Source organism: Chrysochloris asiatica, unplaced genomic scaffold (assembly GCF_000296735.1).
Source record: "Chrysochloris asiatica unplaced genomic scaffold, ChrAsi1.0 scaffold00074, whole genome shotgun sequence".
Classification (NCBI taxonomy): Eukaryota; Metazoa; Chordata; class Mammalia; order Afrosoricida; family Chrysochloridae; genus Chrysochloris; species Chrysochloris asiatica.
The window spans coordinates 3353277-3361133 of NW_006408592.1; the positions used below are offsets into that span (position 1 = coordinate 3353277).

Genomic DNA, 7857 nt, shown 5'->3' on the forward strand with positions numbered 1-7857 from the left:
TAAACACAACTCTAGTAACCACTAAGCCTAAAGAAATGTTAGTTCTATACGCCATTTATTTTAATGTGCCTGCTTATCTTGTAAGAAGCCCATGTAAAGAGGCCCTTTATGAGATTGATTAAGGCCTGATAAGGATTTTACAGTTATTATGTGGCACCTGAAGTTTCTGTGCTTTTCCCTACTCTGAATCTAGGGAACAACAATTCATCTTTCACTCATTAATGCCAGGTAGCACCAAATACTTTTATTCACTGCATATGTATGTTTATTTTCAGTGTTTATCTGATCTCCTACATACCAAGAAGCTAAGTACCTTAGAAATGTAAATCCTCCCTTGGCTCTTAGGATATTTATTTTTCTCACTCTTTAGTAGATATTCACTCCTACATTCTTCCTCTAGTGTCTCACCCACATTTTTTCCACTAAGTCAAAAGCTTTTGTGACTTCTTGTAATTTATTTAGTACATCAGAGGAAAAAGGAAAATTAGCAGTAGGGTTTAGAAGATACAGCACTGGGCTGATTTTGAAGTTTGTCTCTAGTTCATTTAGCATGACTACAAGGCTTTCCAGACCCTCAAAAAAGTATTTTTATAAACTAATTAAAGCATTGGGAAAATAATTCAAGAATTATTTTATTCAAGAATTTTATTTTGTTCTGTCCACAAATAAATCTAATTTCCAGCTTTTGAAAATCTTTGAAGTTATTCTTAAATGAAAATGTCATTTGCCTAAGATTGAAATTGAGAAGAAAAAGACCTGTTTTCTCTTGTCTTCTATAAGCTTCTACAATTCTCATTTCTTTTAAAAAGTTTTATCTTAAAAAAAAAAAAAACATGATACAAGAACAAGCAAGTTGCTCGCCCAGGAGACATCAAGGCAAGTAGTCAAGTCCCCTCAGGGCAAACCCCCTTCCAATCTAAGACTCAATGGGAATACACAAGCAGACATGCACTCTGACTGGTGACCATGTTGGTTACCGATAAGGCGAAGTGAATGAAAAACAGCAATGAAGCTGCAAGCTAAGTCCAACCACATTCAATATATTCCTATGAACCCAGGTGGAGACTTGATTGGCCAGCAGTATGGCAAGACCTGGGGACTCCTGGGCCCAGAGTCAGTGACATAGCCACAGAGGACTAAAGTCAAGAGTGAAGCATCCAGCTGATAAGAATAGAGGGCATAAGCACAAGAAAGCCCACACTTACAGATAATACCCACTTGACCTGGCTTCATTGACTAGATGAACAGAGCTCAACTAGAAGAAGAAAGAAGAAGAAAAAAAGAGTAATCTATTACAATTTGATGAACTTGACTTACACCTATGGATGCAGTAGATCAAAAGAGGGAACGAATCTTTGCAGTGGGGGTCATTCCCACCCCCCTCAATACATAGAGTGGACAGGGATGGGCAACTTGGACACTAGCTACTCAAAATGGGGGGTGGAAGAGGGCACAAGGGCAAAAAGTGACTGGCTTACAAGCCTTCAAGACAGAGCCTAGATCCATAGGCCATGGAGGAAGGTAGAATCTCCACTGAGTAGTATCCAGTCTGTCTGGGCGGGGCTGATGAAAGGAGATGGGGCTAACACTCCTGTGGTACAATGGTGAATAATTACTATCAGGACTGACTTTGAGGGTTGGAAATGTAAATATTTTGTAGCAGAAGGAGGGGGAGTGGTTGACTTTGCAGGCCAGGAGCTGAGGTCCCTGGAACCATCAAGGGAGAAAAGGAGAGTGCAGGACCCTACCCAGAGAAACAGTGATGCCAGAGATGAAGGCAGAGACAAGGACCTGGAGAGATGGAGCGGCTGGAAAGTCTAGACCCAGAGAGGGAGAGGGGTTGTGTGCTGAAGACGAAGGGGCAGACTTTCAGGGTGTAACCTTTGGTTGGTTGATGATGCATGGAGGGGATTGTAACCATGGCAATGTAACATATGACAGGATGAATGTAAAGCTAATGTTCTCCCATGTAAACTATCACATAATTAATAATAAAACAGTTAAAATAATAATAATAAACTGAACTAGATCTTCATTCCAGGAGGGGATCTGTAAAAACAAACAAACAACAAAAAAAAAAACCATGAAACATCTCAACATAGCTCACAATGTATTCATGAATGTTACATAAATTTCAAACTGATATTTATTATACCATCTTACTTTTCCATTTTTCTCTCCTTTATGAGAAATACTGTGTGTCAAACTTGATTGCTTGTTTGTCAAGCATGCCTAAAATTTCCCTAACTCTAGCGTAGTGGTTACAAATTGGGCTGTGAACCTCAAGGTCAGCTGTTCTCCGGGAGAAAGATGAGGCTTTCTGCTAGGGTAAAGATTTAAAGCCCCGGAAACCCTATACAGAGTCGCTATGGGTCGGAATCAACTCATCGGTACTTAACAACAACCATGATGCCTTTATCGATTCTATTTTGTCTTTTAAAGGCACAGAAAGGCAAGGTTTCCCTACATGTGTCATGTTATACGGAAAATGGTAAACATTGGGAATGAACATTATAGTTCTTTAAAATAGTGCCAGCTCTGTATTTCCCATATTATTTAACACCATGCTTTAAAGTCAACATCAGTTTTTTGTTTGTTTGTTTGTTTTTGTTTTCGGATCCTGAGCTCCAAAGTAGTCAGATATCGTCTTTGCTGATCCCGAAAAAGAATACTTCTTCCTATTCCACTGAGTTTAAAATCTAGTGAATCGCAATGCTTATACATTTTAGGGATTCTAAGGTGCTGAAATGGTTTGTATAAATGACTGAATGGAAGAATACCTCAGGAGCGTCTGGAAGGTTCCCTTTCCTAAAGTAAATTTCACCTCAATGACTAATGTATAACCAGTGATAATTATTATTTTGTTAAACTACCTATTTTTCCATAAGCATTTTTTTTAATATGCAAATGTAGAGAGGAATAATTTAGTGGAGTCCTGGCAGGGTAAGTACTGGACCACAAGGTCAGCAGTTCAAACTCACCAGCTGCTCCTCGGAAACCCTCAACAGGGCCACTGTGAGTTGTAACTGACTCTACCTCGTTCAACAACAATCTGGTGGAAGCTAGATGTTTTGCTTTCTGTACCTGGCACATACGAAGATTCAATAAAGATTTGTTTAATGAATGAATGGCGTATAAAACACTTAGGAATCTGGAGAGAGTTTTCTTTAGGATAGAGGGGGAAAGAGGAGTAGAGGGAGTCTCCAATGAGGACAGAGGCAGCTCTGCAAGCAGGGTTTGTACACAAGGATTTGTCTTCCAGTACTTTACAGTCTGCTCAGTATTAGCCAGAAGGAATGGAGAGAAGGCAAAGTTCTGTTTGCTCCATCTAGATCTGATTAGACAGTTTTTCAGCAAGAATGTAGTCATTTACACACAGTTGATTTTTCTAGACTCTCAAGGGAAAATAAAAAATATTTTTCTGATATGACAGTTTCCCTGGTGTTCCTTGGAGGAGCAGACAGAATACACCTCCTCCCATGGAGTTCCAGATTCTTGAAGCTTTTATCATTTATGACTTTCAAAAATAAGTTTTCCTCTGAATTTTCTCACAATGCATTCCTCATCTAAAGTACTAGAAGCAAAATTTTAAAAATCAGACTATGGTAAGGAAATAAGCTAGAATTTGGTACCAGGAAGCTGAGATAAGCAGTCAGTTCAGATGCAGCCAGCACAGCTCTCTACCTGAGAAGCCACAAGCACTAGCTAAAGGCTACATCTGTGTGGTCACTTTAGGTACTAGACAAAAGGGGAAGGAAAGTTGACGGAATGACAATAATTCTGTTAGTTCTTTTTTTCATTGATGGTGCTGCATTCTTCAATAATTTTGATTCCTGAACAAAAATTGTATTAAGGCATATGATGTGTTTGCATCAAAACAAAGAAAGACAATTTCGCTCTTTTTTTTTTTGCAAGTGACAATATTTTTCTTGAGTTTTTTATTTATAATCTTTAAATAGGAAGGCTTTCAACTGAAGCAGTTAATGTATATATACTCCTCTAAACACATTACACAAAGCCTTGCTCCAACAGAGAACTATTTTTCCCTAAGAATTATAGACTAAAGGGAAAAAAATGTTTTTTGGAAATGATGAAAATACATTTAAGAACATAGCATTTTATAGTTATTGCAACTATGTAGGCTAATCAGAGCCTAGAAAACAGTGTGTTATAATTTCAGTTCTGCACTAACATATTGAATGGCTTTGAATAAATCAGAAAATTGCTCTCTTCCTTAATTTCCCTTCACATATAAAACAAGAGACAGAAACTTGTTGGCTTGCACTAGAAATAGCTAAGAAATTGCTTCAAAACGTTCTAACATGTATTGTTGTCTTTTTAAATACATATATTTGTTAAATTCTGATGACAAAATAATATACTTTGCAATGGTTTTTTTTTTTTTTTGTAGAGAAGTACAAAAACTACAGATCTTCATAATACCATTATACTCAAAGATTCCATACAGTCATTCATGGACAGACTTTAGGAGATCCATAAAAAATTTGAATATACAGGCAGTTTTTTATGTGAACTGACCTGAAAAAAGTCCAAAGTTTACACAATACTCTCAGTGTAGACCATGATCATTTAACACACAGGAAAATTGTGATATTATTTTGATACTTGCTCTTCATCTTTTTCAGTGTACACATGCACATGCAAATACCTATATAAATAATTACCACAACATTTGTGTTGTATACTATATAGTACTATATACCTTTTTCAGACCCTAATAGATATAATCATTATTAGTATTTTCATATACATTTTTATTCTAAAATCATGGTTTTAGTGACTACTTGGTGTATTTCACTATATAGATATCCTATGGCTGTTTTAATTGTTTGCCTTTTATTGGACATTTAGAATATTTGTGTTTTGCTACTAGAAATAAAGGTTTTATGAACTTCTATTTATAAAAATATTGTTGTATACCTCTTCTTAATTCTTTAAAACGATTCCCTGAAGGTTACTTCTTTAATAGTTTTATAACAATTATGATTCTTATTTATTGACTTCTCTAATTTATTCTCTGAGAATGCAGATTGTTCTTTCTGAAGAGCAGCTTATAGAAGCTATTTTCTTAGAATATGTACATTTGCTTTATATGTTTTCTTCTTAACCAATGAGCTTGATGATTGCAGAAAAGTATTCATTGTGTGATTTTTCTAGGTTATGAAAATTTCAGTCTGTGGAGATTACTTTGAGGATTTCCCAATAATCCAATAATAAAAGTGTAATGTTGGAAGAAACCTAAAGTGATCTGAACCCTCAGCTTTAGGTCTGTAGGTATAGCATCGTCTGTAAGTAAGATTTATTAAAAAGCTCATTTGTCATATTGAGAATTCGATGAGGAAAGGCTGGAAAAAATGTACATTTTTTTATCCAGTTATTCTATGAAGCAAAATAGAATTAGACCACGTCTCTGCATGCCGTTTTCTCAGTCACATTCTTCTGCTTTAAGGAAAAGAATTTTTGGTGACTTCTCTGCTTGAATACATTTGTCAGCACTTGTCCCAGAGAGCAGCTTCCATTCATTTTGTGTTTATTTTTGAGTTTCTTTTACTAAGGCTACGTGGCCAATTTTTTTGACCTCTCCAGAACTTATAGATGGTCCATTCTTTAGTAAGTAATTTTTCATTGGCAACCAGCACATTTCATTTATGAAGTGACATTTAAAGTTGTAGTTAAAAAAAATATGTTCCTAATACAGTCTCAGAACCAGTCTCTTTGTAAAACCAGGTGTGTTTCAGGATTTGGCGATTTACATTTCATAATAAGAAAGATTTGCTTATTTCTTAAAAACATTATCTGGAATTGCAAGCAATTAATTTATAGTTTGTTGATTCCCTTGGTAGTTACTTAAAAGGCTGTTTTCATTCTGTTTTTCCATTTTATAATTCTAGTTACATAGAAGCCTTTTTGCTCAGTAGGTCTTGTCATCGCATCAAATTCATCACATCCAAGATACAGTGAGGGTAACCACTACCCTCTTCTATTGTTTCTCTCAGTTGTACCACTGGGTTTCCAGGCTCTTAGGCTAGAAATCTTAACCTCTCTCTTATCCTCTATATTTTTGATGGTCCTATGTCCCTGATTTCAGAATGTTTACAATTCTATTATGTTTTCCTTAGGTCTCAAATATGCCAGAAATGTAATTTTCTTTCCAATTTCCTACTCTATGTCTTTAATATACAGATATTTTTAGAATAGCTATATATATTCTCAATTTTTGATACCAAAAAAAAGTATAGATAACTCGACATGGTTGTTGCATGTTGCCATTGAATCATAACAAACCTGTGCACAACAGAACAAGAACACTGCCCCATCTTCACAGTTGTTATATTTGAGTCCATTGTTGCTGCCATTCTGTCAATCTATGACAGTGAGGGTCTTCCTCTTTTTCGCTGATCCTATACTTTTTTTTGCAGAGTTTGGTAAAGGTCTATTTCATTATTGGTGTAGGCGCATTAACAGTAAATACATTTAAATAATGTGTAGGTGAGACTGCACGACTGCAGCACTTGGAACTAGACAGAACCAATGGAACTAGAACCCAGTGAACAAGTAACTGTCTCAGGATTGAAAACACAGCTCCTGCTTAGATCATCCATTGTGTTGATCACCTTCCTGGGGGTGGGGGTGGGGGAGGAAGCCTGCTGGTCACAATGGAAATATATTAAGGCCAAATCTGCTATCCCTTCCCAGAGGTTTCTTCAGCTGGATTAAGCCTCCAGCTCCAGGGCAAGCCCAAGTTTGTGGCCTCCAGCATTAATGCTCTTCCCGTCTACCAGAGCAGACAGTGTCACCTTCACACCAGGCCTCAGAGTCTGAGTGTAGCCCACTCCAATTAAACTAGAGTTGTTGACTTTTGCAGAAATGGAAGCGGTGGGATCCAACTGGTATTTAGCAGCAATTCCAAAACGAATACAGTTGGTACCTGATGTCCAAGCAAGGTTTACTGAAGTGTCAAGATCTTCACATACTTTCTGATAAATTGATCCCCCAAATTCTGTTCCATCATTGACATTAGTGTGTAACTGAAAGTCCCCAGTCCTGTAGCCCACTGCAAAGTTATTCCATGTCAGTTTTGATTTGTCACTGTCAAAGGTCATCTGGTAACCAGCAAGCCAGCCCTCATACCCGAAGACAGCTGAACCATGGATTGCAGGTCCAGCAAAATCAAAGTCAACATCACAACCAAGGTTTATGCACTCCCTCTTGTAAGAAGTCTTGATTTTACCACTTTTCTTTCCCGTGTTTGGTGAGAAGGTAGTATCAAATGTCAATTTTAAACCTTGACAAATCTGATCTTCGATCGCTATTTCTGTTCCCAGAGTGTTATCAGTGTTCCATTTCTCTGTAAAAGTCAGACCATACTCACACCACTTATATTTGGTCTCCAAGGTCCCAGTACCTTTAACCAGTGTCTGTAATTAGATGAACCAGATGTGGAAAATTCCACTCCATTACATGACTTTGTTTTCACATCCAGTTTCACCAACCCAAAACCCAAAACCAAATCCTTTGTTGAAGATATCTCTTGCAGCATATGATGGAGGAATGCACATTGGCCACGCGCAGCTCTGCCCGTAGGTCGCCATGGCGAGGCAGCGGGAGGGGGCGATCTGATGGTCTCCTGAGGGGGGCCGCCGTGCCGCTCCGCTCCCAGATGAGGCCTCTCGACCAACACAAACTCGGGTTGCAGCTGCAGCGGCTGGAGGGCGAAGTGAAGGAAAGATCCTATACTTTTTCAATCATGATGACCTTCTCCAACAACTGATCCTTTCTGACGATATGTCCAAAGAATAAAATACGAAGTGTCATATTTCTGGTTTCTAAGGAGCT

The 7857-nt window shown here is 37.6% G+C and overlaps 1 pseudogene; it reads right to left on the reverse strand.

Moving 5' to 3' along the window:
- Positions 1-6734: 6734 nt before the first annotated feature.
- LOC102814327 lies at positions 6735-7613 on the reverse strand (annotated as a pseudogene).
- Between the last annotated feature and the right edge of the window lie 244 nt (positions 7614-7857).